Below are 18,788 nucleotides of genomic sequence, written 5' to 3'. Positions count from 1 at the left end.
TACTGTTTATTAACAGGGTTTCCTGAGTATTTAAATGAAAAGACACTACTAAAATCAATTATTCATTAATTGGTATTTAAATTTTTAAGTGATACTGATTTTACTGAAATTTTAGAAATAAGTTTTCAAACATCTACTAATTTAGAAAACATATCACAAATCAAGTAAATTGATACTCTTAAATATCACTTTGTGTATCTCATATTTTGAATGGATCTTTTACACTTGCATAATTTTTTAATATCATGCATTGATGATTTGGAAAATACTGGTTCACTGAGTTGTACAAATCTTCTAAATCTTGACACATTTCATTACACAATATCAAAAACTCACATCAATTAATACCACCCACCTCCAACCTTACGAGAAAAGTCTTTAAGTTGTTAAGTTTGCAATAACAGATACAGGTTTCCCAAATTCTAATTTTTAAAAGTTCAAATTTTATCATTGTCAACAAATATTGCTGGTTGTCTTCTTCTACACAACAATTTTGAGAAAATATTTGCCAAATATCTATGTCTGAATAACCATAGTTTGCTTGTCAATAGTTCTTTCAAGTAAAAAATGTTGCTTATGAAAACTGTGACTAGTTCAGCTTGCACCTTTTGTCCAAGTGGTTTTCCTGGAGTACAAACATCATACTTTGCTCTGCAGCAGAAGTGCTATTTCATCACAAAGAATATAAAAAGGGTGTGTATTCAAATTTAATAACATTAATTTTTACTGCTTCATCAATTCCACTCTTAAGTGAAACAGGCATTACTTTATACTGCAAGTGCTTGGCAGTGAACAATTCAATGATTATAAATACAGTTTAGTGTCACTGCTTATATTTGTGCTAAGGTCCCAGCAGTTTTATCTTCTACATCTTTTGCATCATCATCAAATGTCAACAAATTCAAAAAGTACAAATACTGTAACTTCTTAATATTACCATCAAAATAGTTTTGACCCTTTAGATCCTCTGAAAGAGTCCTGAAGACATTTAAAGGTCTGCAAACCACACTTTGAAGACCATGTACTTAGATCAACTTGGATTTACCCTTGAGCTTGAGATAGGCGTGGCCTTCATTCCAGTCACATGAAAGCCGAAAACATCTGAACAAAACTGAAATTCTACTAGCAAGGGGGAAAGTGTAAGTGGACATTCAGGCAACTTACAACAATGTAGTAGTTAACAAATTTGGCTATTTGGAGATACTGTTAAATCCAAAAATCACCGTAATAAATTGCATAATAATCAGAGTCTCTAAATTGAAATATTGCTCAGTGATGTAAGAAGAACAACAGAAAATCAACCCAAATAATTATTAGTGTACAGGATGCTGAGTAGACTGGAAGCACCTTGAAGAAGGCAAGGATTATAACTTAATTAATATTATATTCCCCTGCCTAGCAGAGTGCCTGATACATTGCAAGTGTCCATTAAGTTTGTTGAATAAATGAGTGAATGAATGAGTGAACAGATTTATAAATTAAAAGAATGAAGAGAATATCACAAACGCAGAGCATGAATATTGGTAGCAAATAAAATAACATTCCAAAAGTGATGGTTTAAAAGAAGCAAAGAAAAAAGAAGGGCTAATAAAATTCTAAGGGAGTATCTACAAGGAGATTAAGCTACCAATTCACTGTATTCTTCAATTTAAAGTTTGTGTAACAGTTGGTTAAATCCAGCATAATCTCTACAGGAATTAACTATGACATCTAAGAATGGCTGGACTGTAGCATGAGTGGGTATGTGAGGTTGTGATGGTTCATAAATCTCTGAATCAGTATACCATACCCATAGGTGAACTCTTAACATTTCCTTTTTTATATCTCACGTTACAAAGAATGGCATTTGCTTTTAATTCATTTTATGTAACTCTCTGAAAGGTAGTATATATAAAAAATAATTTGCTATTACCTCAACACTTCTGTGAGGAATCCAGAAAAATATCTTTCAGGAGGAAGAGGGAACAGGAAAAGAACACAGAAATAAGTTTTAATAAAGATCATGAAAAGAAAATTGGTTAGAGATTAAGTTTTTGGAATTTTATGACAATATGATTTTTTACCTCTGTTGACCATTTCAATTTCAGATACAACTTAAGAATTGTTTATTGAAAGGTTTTCTGTCCCCAAAATTATCAAAAAATGAATAATTGAATTCTGAAAGACTTGTACTTAAGTTTTCATGGCAAAACAGTATTTTGAAAATTCCATTATTCAACCTAAAATTGAAACAAAATAAAAATTCTATTAATTTATAGCAATTAATTATAGCAATCCACATTTTCTTGGATCTTGTACTGTCAAGTACTAGTCTGTAATAGAAACAAAAAGAAACTGCTTTCAAAATAATTTTCTAGGCTGATACTCACTGATTCACCCTTTTGAAAAGTAGTATATGTTGCATATACTTTAAAAACATGGATTCTGGGGCTTCCCTGGTGGCACAGTGGTTGAGAGTCCGCCTGCCAATGCAGGTTCGTGCCCGGGTCCAGGAAGATCTCACATGCCACGGAGCAGCTGGGCCCGTGAGCCATGGCCACTGAGCCTGTGCGTCCGGAGCCTGTGTTCCACAACGGGAGAGGCCACAGCAGTGAGAGGCCCACATACCGTGCAAAAACCAACCAACCAAACAAACAAACAAAAAATACCATGGATTCTGAAACTGGATTCATAGGCAGTGCCTATGTTTTACTCATTTCTGTACTCTAAAGAGCAGAACACTGAGCAGTATGGAGATTTCTCAAAAAATAAGAAAAATAGAACTACCATATGATCCAGCAATTCCACTCCTCGATATTTATCCAAAGAAAAGAAAAACATGAAATAGAAAAGATATATGCATCCTTATGTTCATTGTAGCATTATGTACAATAGCCAAGATATGGAAGTAACCCAAGTGCCCATCAATAGATGAATGGACAAAGAAGATGTAGTATATATATATGTAATAGATTATTACCCATAAAAAAGAATGAAATCTTGCCATTTGTGACAACATGGATGGATGTAGAGGGTATTATGCTAGGTGAAATAAGTCAGACAGAGAAAGACAAATACTGTATGATTTCATTTATATGTGAAGTATAAAGAATACAACAAACCAGTGAACATAACAAAAAGGAAACAGACTCACACAGATATAAAGAACTAGTGATTACCAGTGGGAAGAGGGAAGAATGGTTGAGCAAGATAGGGGTAGGGGATTAAGAGCTACAAACTACTAGGCATAAAATAAGCTACAAGGATATACTGTACAACGCCGGGAATATAGCCAATATTTTATAACTGTAAATGTAATATAATCTTTAAAAATTGTGAATCACTATGTTGTACACCTGAAACTTATATAATATTGTACCTCAATTATACCTCAATATTTTTTGTTTTGTTTTGTTTTTGTGGTACACGGGCCTCTCACTGTTGTGGCCTCTCCCGTCGTGGAGCACAGGCTCCGGACGCACAGGCTCAGCGGCCATGGCTCACGGACCCAGCCGCTCCATGGAATGTGGGAATCTTCCCAGACCGGGGCACGAACCCGTGTCCCCTGCATCAGCAGGCGGATTCTCAACCACTGCGCCACCAGGGAAGCCCTATACCTCAATTTTTAAAAAGAATCACATGACTGTTAAATGACCAAGGCAAGGGTCACGTTTAGATTCATCTGACTCTAAAGCCAGCTTACAATGCTATGTGCACAACTATTTCAAACTAAGGAATACTGGCAGATTTGTGTTCAATCCAAAAAAGAAATCTAATTGAAGCATCTTAAGGTTTCAAGTTATACAAGGACTTAAAGCATTCAGTGCTATGTGAAAACTGAAATACCCAAGAAGTCATCAGAGAAAGTAACGAAAAAACCCATTTCCCCCTTGACCCACAGCTGTTCCCAACCACTGTGCTTATAATATGACTCCCATCTAAAGAATAGAAATCCTAATTCACTGCCACTCCCACTCTAGTTTCTTTATTCATTTTTGGTTTGTTTTGTTTTTTAAACACGCCTTTTTTATCTGTTATTTCCTGGTGCTTTTCATTTCAGTTCCTCATCCTTCCACAGAGCGCTTTTCTGTAAACAGATGCCAGAACTGGAAAATATCTAATACTATTTGATGATGATGACAATGAAGACAAAGAATGACCACCATGATGAGGATGATGACTACACAAACAATCTAAAAGAATTGCTCAATTCGATGAGTATTTAACACCTTAGCTGTCTTAGAAAGTATGATAAATGTTCAGCATAATCCCCATTGCTACTTAACAACTAAAGAACTCTTTAGAATAAGATAAAGAAGTTCATCAAAATATTTTAGTAATTATATATATATTAGTAATATATTTTTGCAAATATTTGGGTCTAGAGTCAAATTTCTGAGGTAAGCAGATACATAAATACTCTCCTTACATTTCCAATAGGTTTATTGTAACATGCGAAAAAATGGTGCTCACTCTGAATGTTATTCTGTTCCTAACTTTGCATCTCTTGCCTGGAATGAAAAGCTCAATGGTAAATTTGATTAACAATGGATATGATGGCACTGTCATTGCAATTAACCCCAGTGTGTCAGAAGATGAAAAACTCATTCAAAACATAAAGGTAAGTGAAAAATTTATTATCCATTTATATTTATTTCATTGAGTATTTTCAACTCATGCTGCCTAGGCACATACACACATTCACACAGAGTTATAACTTTCCAAAATTGCTTAGACAGTATTCGTCATTTATATAGCATGTATCTAAACTGTCAAGATTAATATCTGCTTAGTTTAAATATTATGTATTATATATTAATAGCATTAGTCATTCTCCAAATGCATTATTAAAAGGCCAAACTACTAATATTTTTTCAACTCATTAAGCTAAAAGAAAGACCTTCGAGCTACTGGAGAATTATTTTCAAATTTTATCTTTATGAAGTTACTTTTATAATGTTTCAATAACTAACCTCCATTTAAGCCCTAGAGGTTCATTATCATATACATTTTTTCAATTTTTTCAGTTGTTCATACTTGTTCAACTCTAAAAATTTTGAAATTCTTAGGTATCTGATCTTAAAGAAAATATTACTTATTTTTGAAGTTGACTTACTTCCTAATTTTATCTGGGTTAGTCATTATAATAAAATACGCTCTATATAGCACTCTAATATATACTATTTTCTTTGATCCTCTCAATATCCCTATGAGGTGGTCAAGAATAGAGATTATTAATTACCCTTGTCGTATAAATTGAGAAAAGTTAAGTGATTTGTACAGTCATACAATAAGTAGCAAAACTGGAATTTGAAAACAATGACCTACATATTTTTAGAAAATCACTGCTTGGTAAAACTTTGCCTTTTATGAACACATTCCTTATGAGAAGAAAACTCAAAATAAATCTAGCAAAATGGTTTTTTCAATTAACAACAGTAGGGCTTCCCTGGTGGCGCAGTGGTTGAGAATCCGCCTGCCGATGCAGGAGACACGTGTTCGTGCCCTGGTCTGGGAAGATCCCACACGCCGCGGAGCAACTAAGCCCGTGAGCCATGGCCGCTAGGCCTGCGCGTCCGGAGCCTGTGCTCTGCAACGGGAGAGGCCACAACAGTGAGAGGCCCGCATACCGCAAAAAAAAAAAAAAAAAAAAAAAAAAAAACCCTCAATTAACAACAGTATAAAATCTACCAAACTTTAAACTCCCAACACCATTTTAAGCACCTCTGTTCAATTCAGTAAGCAACTTCCCAACAGACTGCCAGTCTTAATCACCTTTATATCTCACCTAGCACCCTCATTCCCTGCTCCAACCCATAATGCTGAATGCAGGTCTGGATAAGTGAAAAATGAATTGATTTCTAAGTATATAAAAATGAGAGTTTACAGGCATCTCTTGCCTTGAATGAAAAGCTCAATGGTAAATTTGATTTACTAGACTAGAGAAATATAGTAAAATTTAACCTATTTTTCAGTTAGTCTTTGCCAAAATATTTGGGGAGAGGGGCTTAAATTAGCTTCTTCTTGTTTGTAAATTTTCATGTTCATTTCATTGTGAAATTGTTACTACAAGGTATTTTTAATTTTGTCAGGAAATGGTAACTGAAGCTTCTAATTACCTGTTTCATGCCACCAAACGAAGAGTTTATTTCAGGAATGTAAGCATTTTAATTCCAATGATCTGGAAGTCAAAATCTGAGTACTTAATGCCAAAACAAGAAGCATATGACCAGGTAGGGTATTTTACCTAGCTCCTAAACTGTTTCTTTCTTCCTGTGATTAAAAAAAATTAATACTCATAATTTTTTAGTAATTACTGATGACTACTTTAGTATTTAAATTAGTAATATTACTGGTCTAAATTTAGATGAAAAATTCCTTGTTTCTATTGCTCTTAGGATCTGTTTTGGCTTGTTTGTTCTGCTTTTTAGGCATATGTCATAGTTGCTAATCCTTACCTAAAATATGGAGATGATCCTTATACACTTCAACATGGAAAATGTGGAGAAAAAGGACAATATATACATTTTACTCCAAACTTCTTGTTGATTAATAATTTGCCTATCTATGGGTCCTGAGGTAGGGATATCTATTTTCTACTTCTATTTTTATTTCCACTGGAAACAAACATAACATGATTAGTGGTATTTTTAAAAAAATTTTAAAGGAAAAAATAGGTATTAATACCTTTGGAAATTTACTAGTTATGTTCAACCTAATTATATTTTTGTGTGTGTGTTTAATAATAAAATTAACCATTTATTGATACTAACCCATTTTAACTTATTTGGCCTAATGAAAGTTGTCAATTTCTAGATTTCCTTGACTCAGGTTGAGGATATGAGGAAGGGAGACTTAAAATATAAGGAAAATAGTTAAATACAAGTTTCCCCCACTATCCAAAAGAAGCATTTCTATGAAACCTTTCATAAGTCAAGATTGTATACAGCAAAGAAGCAATTACCTTAGGACACATGTTGTTAACAGATGAACAAAATATGTCGAGATAAAGCACAGATGCTCACAGACACGGTTCAAATCTATGGGGTTTGAGGGTGAGATGCTGAGTGCGGTTCCCAGGGAAGGAGCTTGGTGGTGCCATTCTTCCTGCTCTGGGTGTGTGCTGTCTTTAAAATAGCTGGCTGCGAAACAAATGCTGATTGCTATTTTTACTTTTTGCCTTTTTTCATAAAAGCAAAAGTCCTCTTCGAACTTCTTTCTGTTAGCAAAAACAGGTACTAAGGTCTTTCGTAAAAGTGAAGTGGTGTAACGTGAACTTTCAAAAAGCCGGGATACATGTATTGTAAACATAAATTCATAAGTGGCAATATTCTCTCATAGGCAGAGTCTTTGTCCATGAGTGGGCCCATCTCCGATGGGGAATATTTGATGAGTATAATGTAGACCAGCCATTCTATATTTCCAGAAGAAACACTATTGAAGCAACAAGGTATCATTCTATTGAACAAATCTGTTTTCAAAACTTTTCACTTATGACTTTTCAATTTTCTGTACTAGGCAAACAAAGGCTACCTCAGTGGTTGAATGCCCAGAGTTAACTGCAATATCCAACCTGCCCCACTATACATCTGTCCAACAATTTCTGGTATTACACATTGGAATCAAGATCAATCAAAATTTGGGAAAAATTTCAGTATTCATGGGAGTTGTACTAAAAATATGTTATTGTCAGAGGAAAGAAAAAGAAAAAAGTTGTACCCTAAAACTTAAGATATCTGAGAATTAGAGTTCAAGTTCCTACACAATCTTTTATTCCATTTGATTCATAACTTTTTAAGGTGAATCTGTTTCATTGAAATCAATTAAACTGTTAGAGCCTCATATTAAATATACTTATTTTTCATTTAATCTTGAGCTTAAAGAAGTACTTTTCATAAGGATACGTGAGAAAATTGATTTTTTAAGAAGTATAATTCTGGGTAGATTTAGACAGGTCTTATTTATGAATAGATGAGATATTTAAATTTAAAATGTCAAGCACATGGAGTAGTTAATGAGTATTAAAGAACAACAGAAATCAGTGTAATAGAAAATAAGTCTTTAGGATAAAAAAACATATTAGAGAAAAGAGGTGTGGTAGAAAAATGCCTTTGTGTTGTTTGTTTAACTCTCTAAACTGCCTAAAATCTTTTACAGAGGAGGCTTTTATCCCAGGACACTCATTACTGTCACCTCCTCCCACGCAACTCCTCCCAGTACCATCTCCCTTATTCAAACAATGCTTGTTCATCCTTCAAGACTCAATTTAAATGCTTCTTCCCTAAGTGTCTTTCCTCTCCCTCCATTTGAGGTTAGACATCCTTGACACTGTTCCCAAAGCAATGTGCATGGGCTTCTCTCACACTGGACAGTAATTGTCTGTGTTTTAAGATCCTTGAGGGCTGATTTTTTTTTTTTTAATCCCTTAGCTTTGGGCATGGTACAAAGTAAAAGCTAAACATTAAAGAATGTATCAAACAACCAATTTTTAATAAATTAATGAAAAATAAATGTTTCCTTATCAGTCATAAAAAGAGATATATTAGTAAAAACAATTATCTAAAATAACATTTATTGAGCTCCTACTGTGTGCCAGGCACTTTGTTGGAGGCAGTGTAAGTTTAGTTTTCAGGCTTTTACTCTAGAGCTAACCCTCTTGGAAAACATGACTAACCATCTCCTTTACTCCTTGCAATACAAATCTATTTAAATAGATTAATGTTTTGAAGTTTAATATTAACACAGAATGGGAGTAAATCCTGCAGATAAACAAGAACTCTTTTTATCTTTTACCCATACCCCACCCCACCTCATTCTCTGCCAGGGCCTTGACAATTATCAAAATTCAAAAGGTTTGAATGCACAAGCATTTCCATGCAGGGCTTATTTTCATTTATTTTCATTTCTTCTTTCAGTCTAGCTCAGTGATTTTCAAATGTAAATTGTAAAATGCTGTAAACACAAAACCCACACATGGTTTTGTATGTATGGTATATGTATGGTATACATGCATATACATATACATTTATATAGCAATATATATATGTGTGTGCATATATATATATGTATATGTGTACCATACATAAGAAATTTAACAGGGTTTTAAGCATAATGTTGACTCCCCTCCCCGCTGGGAAGCAACTCCCCTGTATCTCTTAACTCACTTAATTTTCACAGCATCCTTGTGAGTTAGGAATTATCATCTTAAGCTCAAGGTCACAAGGATAATAGATATATTAATCACATTAATGATCAATGAACATTAAGAAATATGAATTAACATCATTGTTCTTGTTGAAATCAATGGTAAATAGGGGGAGGACACTGTGCCTACTTTTGTCAAAATGGAATGTTGGTACATGGTCTATAGCAATTATCACTGAGGGAATGATTTTAGGATGTTAATCTTTATTCATAATTTCTCTGGCCTTCATGTACAAATATAATCTAATTCTTTCATCACAGATGTTCAATTCATATTACTGGTATAAACGTGGTTTTCAAGAAATGCCAGGGAGGCAGCTGCATAACAAGGCCATGCAGACGTGGCTCATAGACAAGGCTGTATGAAGCAAAATGTATATTCATCCCAGAAAAATCCCAGACTGCAAGGAAGTCCATTATGTTTATGCAAAGTCTCCATTCTGTAAGTACCTTCTTTTTCTAGTCTCACAAAGGAACCCTTTAGGAAAAGTTAATTAGGGAAGCTGGATTTTCTACTGTGAAATTATACATACCAATAGAAATAAGGGAAATTACTAAGACAGTTAATTAATAACCATTTTATCCAGTCCTGTGTATCGAGTCTTGTCAGGGTGTATCCGGAAATAATTCCACCTTTCTTACTAACCTGCTTTTTTTTTTTTCTTCAGAGGTAGAACTGTATCCTTCTCATTGGCATCACAGAATTTCTTATTATATCCCTTCCCTCATTTGACTTCTGTGGACTTGTGTCTAAAACTACAACATTACTTTTAATTCTTTCTTCTAAGTGTTATTCATATTACTATTCCAAAGTAATTCATTCTGTAGCTTGGGAAAGTACTGACAGTCTCTATTTTCCATTATCTTCACACTAAAGCACACTAAGTTTTGCAAAGTGCTATTGTGAAAACATAAACGGCTCTTTCTACAGAACAACAAAAGAGAAAAGGTTCACAATCACCAATCTGACCGATTAAAAAATAACAACACAATAATTCAAGTTCCAAAGCTAATGTTTGACCTGAAATATTTGGTTAAATGTATAAACCTCAGTAGATAAGAACAGGTGACATGGAGTCAGACAGATCTGATGTCAAAACCTAGTCTGTCATTTTCGAGCTGTGTCACTATGAGCAAACTGCTAAATCTGAGATTTAATTCTCTAGTCTTTTAAATAGGAATTATAAAACTCACTTTACAGTGTTATCGCTGTTAGTTATATAAGAGCTAATATAAATAAAGTACGATTACAGTGCTTAGCACAAGGTGAGTATAAAATAAACTTAAAATTTTTAATTTTTTAAATTTATAAAATATTTGGATAATAGGGAATTGTCTCTTTCCCTGGATAAATCCAGCCTTAATTAATGCAAACATATTATAGCTACCTAATGAAAGTTTCCAAACATGTAAAAAAGACTTTAAAATATGAAACATATGAAAGTTATCAAAAACAAATCAAAATAAAGTATACTATCTCTAGATAGTAAACTAAGATTTAAAAGAAGCAAATTTTCATATATCAAATTACTAGCAACATGCACTTCTATGGGTAGAGGTTTGGAAAAGCCTATTATTTCCAATAAGATTTAAAATTGTTTTGGAGTCTAGGGCATTAATGATGAAGGGCCTGAGTAAAAATATAGACTCGATATTTTTTTCTAAAACTCCTAAATGAATCTAATGAGATATTTAAGTAGAAATTGTTTTCCAGCCTAATAAAACTCCCTCCTGGAAATATTTGAAACATGAATCTAGAAGTTTCACTTTAACCTGTTGAATCTGGATCCACAAAGGCAGCCAAAGTTCAGCATCCAAATAGATATCAGATCATGTGACACAAGACGATAAGTGGAATATATACTGTCTGTACCAAACTATAAATTCCAAAAGCATTTGACTATGAGGAGATAACTCATGCTGCCTACCTGAAAAATAAATAATAATGAAAGAAAATCATGTAACTGAAATCTGGAGGGCAACTAATTATATAAGATATGGCTCAGAGATAAATACTGTACTTTAACCATATATCTTGTGCATAATAACACAACCTTCTAATTATTGTAACATAAACTAAATATATTGCATAGCATCTGTACCCAGGGCATAAGCTCAGACCCAAGAGAAATATGATCTGAAATAATGAATATTCAAGTCCATGATTTTCTTTCTTTAAAATTCATTATTCCCATGTCCAGCACCATGTTAGGAACAAAAATATAGAAATAATTAAAAATAACTGTTCTTGAAGAACTCAATTTAGTGAGAGAGGTAGAGATAAAAGAAAAATAAATATGAATACAAAGTAGGAAAAAATAGAAACTAAGTGCCATGAGAGTACAGCAAATGTCTCCAATTGAAGGTCAGAAAATTGTGTATAATGAGATGAGTTTTGAGCTGGGATTTGGAAATAAGATTAATATGAACTTGCTAAAGCAGGAAGGGGAAGGGTATTCTAGGCAAAGAAACAGGTTCACAGAAACAAAGATGGAAAAATACAGGGATGAGAGGGAGGGGATAATGGGATAATATGTATTCATATAGCTGATTCACTTTGTTATACAGCAGAAACTAACACAACATTGTAAAGCAATTATACTCCACTATAGATGTAAAAAGAAAGAAAGAAAGAAAAAAGATTTAAAAAAAGAAAAATACAGGATGCCACACATGACTGTACAAGTTGAGCACTGCCCAAATTACTTGCATCATGGTCACTAAAGATTTTCATATTTATTAGAACACTTTTCAGATAGACAGCAATAAAAGAACTTGAGAAAAGGGCACCTTTTTCTAATTTGCACAAATTTCCTTTTCCATTTGTATTAGCGAGAGCCTTGTGAAAGTTTCTGGCATACTCTAAGGACAGGAGAAAGTTCAATGTTCTATAAGCAAAGCATACATGGTGAGGAAGAAGCAAGAAATGAGATTGAAACACAAAATTGGAACCTACAAAACTAAGGTGTTTGGATTTTATTTTATCAACTTCAGACTAGTGATGTAACCAGGTTATCCTTTCAGGATGATAATTCTACTGACTGTGAAAAACAAAAGGAAGTGAGATAGTGGAGGCAGGGAGACCAGTTGGAGGGCATGGCAATAGGCAGATAAGAGATCTGAAGGCCCTGAATAAAGGCAGTGACAGTAGCAAGAGGAGCCATATTTGGTAGGCATTTCATATCATCAAGTTGATTATAAATCATTGCTTTGACTGAAAACTATATTTTTCTCCCATCCAATATAACCCCTTATGAAAAATGTAGATCAGAAACTTAACAGAAAGAAAACAAACTCTTAAAACTTGAATAAAAGGTATTCAGGTTTAATAATTTAATTCTAAATCTGAGCTTACAGCAGGAGATTTATATGAGGAGGGCATTTAAAAAAACAAAATGATATTTATAAAGCTGAGGCTTTACTGCAAGATGAATTCTTTCCTGAATGCTACTAGTTTATGCTAGTGTTTTTCCAAGTTACTAGGTTTTCAAAACTTGGAGGATTTTCATAGATTCTATAGTAATGAAATATCATTTGGCAGAATTACTGGATACAACTCACCATTTGCAACTCAAAGAGAAGCAGTCACATTTTCTCATTTTATTCCCACATTTTCATTATTTTTTGGGAGTATTATTTTATTTATGTCTAAGTTCACCAGAGCCAATTACATTTGAGATTGTTAGAATATCTGTTCTCAAGTTTTTCAATAAACTATAAAGAGATAGAAAATACTTAGGCAATTAAAGAAGGCCATTTTCTTTACCCCACTTTTAGGGGGAAGCTAGAAATTACTGCAAATCCTGTCCCTTTTTCCATTAAACTTATTTCAAGGCTTGAGTCCCCCAGGAGTCTAGAAGGGAAATTAAGAAGTTAGCTTAAGCAGTTGCGTCAGCCGCCATCATCCCCCAGTGCTATGATCTACCTATACCTAAAAGAATTACCAAATAAATTTCCAGGGCATATTGATGGTTTTAATTTGCTTCTTCTCCGTTCAAGTATGCAAAATGAATGTGAGAATGTTCGATTATGAAATAATTTTTAATTGTCAGGAGATAAAATCTGTGGAGGATGTATAAGGCAGCCAACTGTATATTTGGAAAGGAAGGTAATGCCTCATCAGTTACCGTACTATTGTCTTTCAACTGATTTTTCCCAGGTGACTGAATTTTGTACAGAAAAAAACACACGATACAGAAGCTCCAAACCTACAAAACAAAATGTGCAATGGCAGAACCACATGGGATGTAATCATGGACTCTAATGACTTTCAGAATATATCTCCCATGACAGAAATGAATCCACCAACTCATCCTACATTTTTGTTACTCAAGTCCAAACAGTGGGTAGTCTGTTTGTTACTTGATAAATCTGGAAGCATGAATTCAGTAAGACATTTATTTGTTAGCTCTCCTAAATTAGGTATTTATGCTAATAGAAATATAATTTAATCTTAGGTTTAGTTCTACTAAGCTAACTAAAAAATATTTTTATTATTCTAATAAATTTTAGTACAGTGATTTTATATGGACAAGCACTAGAAGATAATATACTAAAATAAAAATAATTGTTATATTAAGGTTATTGGATTACAGATGATGTTTATTCTTTAACTTTTAGTTCTAACAAACTAGAAATAACATAACTGAACAAAAAGAAAAGACGAAAATCATCCATAATTCTATGGAGCATACATCATTCCTATCTTTTTTCTGTTCATGTATTTTGTTTCTCCTCCTCAGAAATGTGATTATATCTTATATAATGTTTTATAATATGATTTTTTTTTTACTTACTATACCTTAAACACTCCCCAAGGAAAAAAATGATTCCATGACACAAGTTTTAATGGTCATATGGTATGCAAATATTATAATTTAGTCAAATAACCCCCATTATTGGACATTTTCGTGATTTTCAACTTGTTATCAAAAATTATGTTGCAACAAACATTTTTGTGTGCATTTTAAAATTATTTCCTTACTGTTAAAGAAGAAGGTATAAACTTTTAAGGCTTTTCCAAGTATAATATGATTTTTAAAGTTTTTCTTTAATATTGTTTCTTTTTAATATAATGAAGAAGTTAAACTCTACAATACAGTAATCAATTATTATTTTGATCTCTGGCCCATGAACTTTGTCTTTCACCAATCTGTCAAGATTGGAGGAAACTCAGGAATTTTTCAGACATCTTTTTCTTACAGGAAGACTGTCTCTTTCGAATGAATCAAGCAGCAGAACTACACTTGATTCAAATTATCAAAAAGGGATCCTTGGTTGGGATGGTTACATTTGACAGTGTTGCTGAAATCTGAAATCATCTAACAAAAATAACTGATGATAATGTTTACCGAAATCTGCCTCAAGCTGATGGTGGAACTTCAATTTGAAGGGGACTCAAAGCAGGATTCCAGGTAAAATAAGAATGCTTTTCTAAATATCACTTGCCATTTATTATTGCTTTTAATTTTGTCCAGCTCTCTTGGAACAAGGGTCATGAGCTTAGAGGTCCCTCACTTAAATAATTTTTAAAGACCTTCTGTTGTCTATTGTTCATAGCTGGATCCTCTCTGAGTGTGGTTATTTCACCAACATGCTCCTGAGGAACTGAGTTGCGCTGAGGAGTGGTTAAAGGGAAGAAAAATCCTGTGTGCACATAATCATCATTACTTAGTTAGGAGCCCCTCATTTCTTTATCACTCCCATAGTCTGAATTTCTATGAGGAGAAAATAATGCTGTTAAGGGGATTGTGGAAGTGGGAGATTACTAATATTTCTATATTACGGATAAAGAAAACCCCAGTTCATCAAGTTAAATTGACATTTAAAAATCACAAAGATAGAGGTAGTTCCTCAAGTATAGTACCAAACTCAAGACAGATACATAGAAGTTTAATGAAATAAAAATTGTGAACTATATTAAAACACCTTCAGTACTCATCTGAATTTCTTCCAACCTAAGACAGCCTCTATTTAAGCCTACTTTTTTCTTTTTCAGTGAAAGGAAAACCGTTTCCTTTCACTGATCCTCTCATTGTCTCAGCTAAAAAGTGGAGACTGTTACTCTTATTTTGGCCATTAGTTAATATCATCTCTTAGCTTTCCTCATGATATCTGTTTCCTGTAAATCATATTGCTTTAAGAAAACACACAAGTTCTAGATCCAGATAAACCTGGAATTCTGGTTCTACTATGCCCTAGCTAAATGGCTGTGTGTGAATTACTCAACTAAGAAAGTCTCAGTTTCCTCAATTAATGAAATGTGGAAAGTAAGAGAACCTAACCTGTTTAATAGGAACTATGTCAGATAAATAAGGGCTCCCCTAATGTTCACAGCAGCATCATTTACAATAACCATGATATGGAAGCAATCCAAGTGTTCATCAAGAGATGAATGAATAAAGATGTAGGGTGTATGTATGTATGTATATATATATATATAATACATATATACAATGCAATATTACTCAGCCATAAGAAAGAATGGAATTCTTTCATTTGCAACAATGTGGATGGACCTAGAGGGTACGATGCTGAGGAAAATAAGTCACACAGAGAAAGACAAAAACTCTGTTATCAATTATATGTAGAATCTAGAAAACAACACAAACGGATGTATAGAACAAAACAGAAACAGACTCACAGATATAGAGAACAGTCTAGTGGTTACCAGTGGGGAGAGGAAAGGGAAAGGTGCAAAATTAGGGTATGGTATTAAGAGATACAGATTACTACATATAAAATAAGTAAGCAACAAGGATATATTGTAAAGCACTGGGAAATATAGCCATTATTTTGTAATAACTTTAAATAGAGTATAATTCATTAAAAGAGTTGTACACCTGAAACTAATATAACATTGTAAATCAACTATAATTCAATAAAAAAGATAAACAAGTGCTCAAGAAAGGATTGCTATTATTATAAAAATCATAATTCTTACATATGTCTATTCACTTCTAAAATATGACAGTACTATATCTTGGGAATATGTTATAATGTTTGCACATGTTGGTTCATATATGTTTTTCTTAATATGTTTTGATATATATCTATGACATTTTGACCACAGAGTCTATTACTGAAGAGATTATATCAAATTATGTTCAAACATATAAAAAACCTCTGTTACTCATGTAAAGAAACCATATCAACATATAAGCTTTTACGTACAGAATCATAATAATATCTGAAATTTATTGAGCATATACTGCATTAGTGCCTACGTTAAATGCTTTACATTCATGATCTTACTTTATCGTTACCATTAATTTTTTAGTCAGGCACTACTTTTATGACCGTTTTGCACATAAAGAAACTGAGGTTCAGAGTAATTATCTTTCTCAAGATCATAGAGTCAGTAATTGGTAAATCTGGTCTTTCTTACTCCAAAGTTCAAAAAGGTAATAATTACAGTGAGCTATTTATAGAGCTCTATTATATATTCATATATATGAATGATAGAGTAACTAAACACTAGCTATTCTATTTAGCAAATGGCGGAGCTAGAATTTACTCTCAATTTGTCTGAGTAGATTGTCTTAGTCACTACTTTTGGTAAAAATCAGGAAAATACCCCCCAAATTATAATACTTGATAAATTCAGGAACTTCCTTCTTCTTGACAGGTCAATGTTTTTTTCCAGGAAATTATGAGATTCTTTAATTAGCAACTGAAATGCATTAAAAGGCATGTCACATCATTTAACTTTGAACACCTGCCTTCAGTCACGGCTTTACAAATGTTGTCTAGTGTGCAACCTTCCAAACTGCCTGGATCATTTGCCTCTATCCCAAGTATCTCCTGGGATAATAAAAATAGCTAACATTCATTGAGCACTTACTATGTGTTAGACATTGTTCTCAGTGTTTTATTCTTTCTTTCTTGGGTAGCTTAAGTATATGTAAAAGCACTGTTAATATTCCGCCTTTGGAAATCTAAAGACCATTGTACATTACACTCATTTCCAAACCAACAAAACCTGGAATGACAATACAAACAAAGTTTCCTTTTGCCTACTCTGATGCATAGGCCTAAAGACTTCTCCAAGACTAAAGAACAGATTTATTCTTTGTTTTATTTAGATATTATATTCTATAATTAATAATCTGGTTTTTTACTATCAGGCAGTTATCCACAGTAACCAAAGCACTTCTGGTTCTGAAATCATATTACTAACTGATGGGGAAGATAATAAAATAAACTTATGCTTTGAGGAGGTAAAACAAAGTGGTGCGTCATCCACACCATTGCTCCAGGACCTTCTGCTGCCAAAGAACTGGAGACACTGTCAGATATGACAGGTAAACCTTTGGAATAGAATTTGAATAGAAAACACTTTTTCAGTTTCTCTCATTCCAGGGGCTCTTTCCCTTTAAACTACAAACTGCTCAAAATTTTCCTATCCTAAAAAATTAATCTTTGTCCTTCCCTGTCCTTGTCCTTCAAATTAATATATTTCTTCTCCCCACCCCCACTTCTCTCCATTTCTACCTATATTAACTTTTTCTAATATTAGTCTAATATTTTTTTCTAATAACTTTTTCTAATTAGTCTAATATTTCTAATATTAGACTAATATTAGACTAATATTAGTCTAATATTTCTAACATTTTCTGTCTTCATTCATTTCTCACCACTTTCTACCAATACCACCAAAATGAAATTTCTTTCTCCATGGTTACTAATGACATTCAACTGCAGTTCCAAAATTCTGGCTCAGTATCTATCCTGCTCAATCTTAAAGTAGAGATTCAGATAGCCCTATTTCACCGAGGAAGAAATGTAAACGTAGAGAATAGAAATGATTTGCCCAAGGCTAGAGTTAGAGACCTGATTACCAAGTCTTGCTCTCTGAAATCCATTCTTTTCCAGCTCCTGACACCTAAGTTATCTCCCTCTTCATTAACTCCTGTATCACTTATTTTTTGCACTTAATCAACTTTTACTTTATTCTAAACTGTCATTCTCTAATTGTTTTGGTATATCTTAGATATAACTAGAAAATAAGCAGCTAGTTTAAAAACTGTCTTTAATTTTCATAATGTTATTTGGTGATTAGATCAGCTTTACTAATGTGGAAAGCACTTAAATCTAATGATTGATATAAAAATAATATTTGACTAGTTTTTTTCTTTGTTCTAACATATTTTGAGCAAGGTTTAGTTATTGTAGGATTACATCTAGGATACTGATATATTAAAAGTTCCTAAGGTTTGGGAAATTAATCTTCTGTAAGTTTAAAAAAATGTTTTAATGTATTTTATAGTATATTGATAAGCGTATAAGAGCAAACATGATTTTCCTATTTAAAATTAGTATTATATGGAATATTACTCAGCCATAAAAAAAAATTAAATAATGCCATTTGCAGCAACAAGGATGGACCTAGAGATTGTCATACTGAGTGAAGTAAGTCAGACAGAGAAAGACAAATATCATATGATATCACTTATATGTGGAATCTAAAAAAATGGTACAAATAAACTTATTTACAAAACAGAAAGAGTCACAGATGTAGAAAACAAACTTATGGTTAGCAGGGGCAAAAGCAGGGGGAGGGATAAATTGGGAGACTGGGATTGACATATACACACTACTATATA

The 18,788-nt window shown here is 33.1% G+C and overlaps 1 protein-coding gene and 1 pseudogene across 17 annotated transcripts in view; one reads left to right on the top strand and one right to left on the bottom strand.

The window, feature by feature from the left end:
• Positions 1-18,788, bottom strand: part of ODF2L (outer dense fiber of sperm tails 2 like) — a 339,482-nt gene that overhangs the window by 248,208 nt on the left and 72,486 nt on the right. For 7 of the 17 annotated variants that reach the window (XM_067043211.1, XM_067043246.1, XM_067043192.1 and 4 more), the window contains one exon: positions 1,913-1,945. The exons of the other annotated variants lie outside the window; for them this stretch is intronic. The gene's annotated coding sequence lies outside the window, so the exon portion shown is untranslated. The remainder of the gene's footprint in view (positions 1-1,912; positions 1,946-18,788) is intronic. 17 annotated transcript variants of the gene reach the window in all.
• The window catches only part of LOC131755183 (calcium-activated chloride channel regulator 1-like), a 29,738-nt pseudogene continuing 15,391 nt past the window's right edge, over positions 4,442-18,788 (top strand).

The sequence above is a fragment of the Kogia breviceps genome, chromosome 1 (assembly GCF_026419965.1).
Source record: "Kogia breviceps isolate mKogBre1 chromosome 1, mKogBre1 haplotype 1, whole genome shotgun sequence".
Classification (NCBI taxonomy): Eukaryota; Metazoa; Chordata; class Mammalia; order Artiodactyla; family Physeteridae; genus Kogia; species Kogia breviceps.
The sequence above is the reverse complement of the archived record's forward strand: the minus strand, read 5'-3'. Positions and strand labels throughout refer to the sequence as shown.